This window comes from Charadrius vociferus, unplaced genomic scaffold, assembly GCF_000708025.1.
Source record: "Charadrius vociferus isolate BGI_N301 unplaced genomic scaffold, ASM70802v2 scaffold1, whole genome shotgun sequence".
Taxonomy (NCBI): Eukaryota; Metazoa; Chordata; class Aves; order Charadriiformes; family Charadriidae; genus Charadrius; species Charadrius vociferus.
The window spans coordinates 9,882,481-9,884,394 of record NW_009647680.1 but is presented as its reverse complement, the minus strand read 5'-3'; positions in this window follow the sequence as shown (position 1 = coordinate 9,884,394).

The following is a 1,914-nucleotide window of genomic DNA, read 5'->3' as shown; positions in this document are numbered from 1 at the left end:
AAAAAATATTCCATTAATAGTAACGCATTAAAAAGCAAGGGGATGGGACGCTGCCGAGCCAGGCACAGCCCGAGCTAAGGCCAACATTTTCAAATCCAGCCCCCGACGCAGGAAGCCGGCGCAACCGGCGTGACTGGAAGGGAAGTCCCACTGACCACAGCGCTGGGACAGCTCCGGCGCAGAGATCCCCTCGAGTGACATCTGCCGAGCGAGCGTGGCTTCCTTCCCCCCACGGAGGCTGCGTGGGACGGCCGGGCATAGCTCCGCACGGCCGCCGTGGGGGAGGGGGGGGCGGGAGGATGAGGATGTTTTGAATACATAGGTGGCTTGCAAAGCGCTTTGGGATGTCTCTGGATGAAAAGCACTCTTATGCACGTCCGTAATTAGCGCTAACCGCCGGCGTGTCACACCCTCGTGTCGAGCATTTAGCAGATTTATTCAGCTCCAGCTGGAATGCCGGAGCACAGGCTGGATATTCAGATGGGGATGTGAGTGCCCTTTCACGGGGCAGATGCCGGGGAGCTAACGATGTTTGATGAGTTAAGGCCACTGGTGACTCAGGATCAGCAATTAGTTGATTTCTGCGGGAGGAAGGTGCTTTGCTCCATTAAGCTAAAAGCATCCTCCACAGTTCAGCGTGCACAAAGTCATTCTGTCCGTCTCCCACAACGCCTGCCTACATACATTAGGGGGTTGATGTTTCCCGTGTAAACACTCGGTTTTACCTTTGTTTCAGTACATTTCGGGAGGAAAGGGAGCAAAAGAACCAGATTCCCTCGTGGCTCCATCCCGCAGCCAACCTGATCGTCCCTCGAAGGGGACGAGGCACACAAGGAATGGATTACCAAGAGCTACTGGGCATGCAGTCTAACGCAAAGGGATGTGGCATCACTGATGTCCGCGGGGCTGCACCCATTTTGGACAAGGCTAATAACAGCGGATCACAAACGGGACACCCCTCTGGCCCTGCGCTAGCCTGCGATGGGGCACTACAGGCATCCACCTCCTTCTTGAGGGTAGGCAGTGATGCTTCCATCAATCAATAACAGGCACCGGGGAGACGTCAGCTGTGCTTATTCTGCCCGCCCTTCCTAAAGTCCACACAGGCAAAAGCAAGGGGACCAAAGGACGATTTGGCCGGTGCCTCCCTAGGAAGGGAGAGCATCCGAGCTGTCTGCCGGAGGCTTCATCCCAACCACCCGCAACTTGGCAGAGGTTGGTCACTGGGATCGGGGAGCAGGACCCCCGGCTTCATCCCATGGAGCGATGTGCCGAGTCATAGGATGGCAGCTCGACGTTGCCGCGTTTCAGAGCTTTAACGCTCGGCGAGACTGTCGGGCGGAGGGCGCAAAGAACAGTTATGTCTTTCAACGAGTGGGGGATGTGGCAGAGCTGGCATTTGGACCCTCTTTTTACAACTTCTTTGAAGTGTTTGATCTCAGCCGCTAATGACACAGGCGGCTATCGGAGCGCCACTGGTGCTATCTTCAAAGGGGTCAAACGTTAAATGATTAATAGGAACTGTGCGCGGGGAGGGGGAAAGCGACCGTTATGGGGGGTACTGGGTTGGGGAGGGGGGCGGAGGGCGGACCCAAGATGTATTATCACCTTTACTCTCTAGCACAAAGGTATTCCCAACCTCCCCTTAAAAACCACGACTTCAAAAGGAGTGGGGGTGACAGTCGCAAGTCCCGGCTCAGCCCCGGGAGGGGGGGGACAGCAAGAAGTGTCCCCAAACAGGCAGGGAGGATGGGGGCTGGGGGGCTTCGGGGGTGCTCCCACCCCTCTTCCCCGAGCAGTCGGGACCCACGACCAACCCGGACAAGGGGACAACCCCTTCCCCAAACCTTGCCGAGCCTCCGCGGCGCCGGGGGAGGCGGCTGCAGGGGCAGCGGGGCGGGCGGCGGCGTTTCG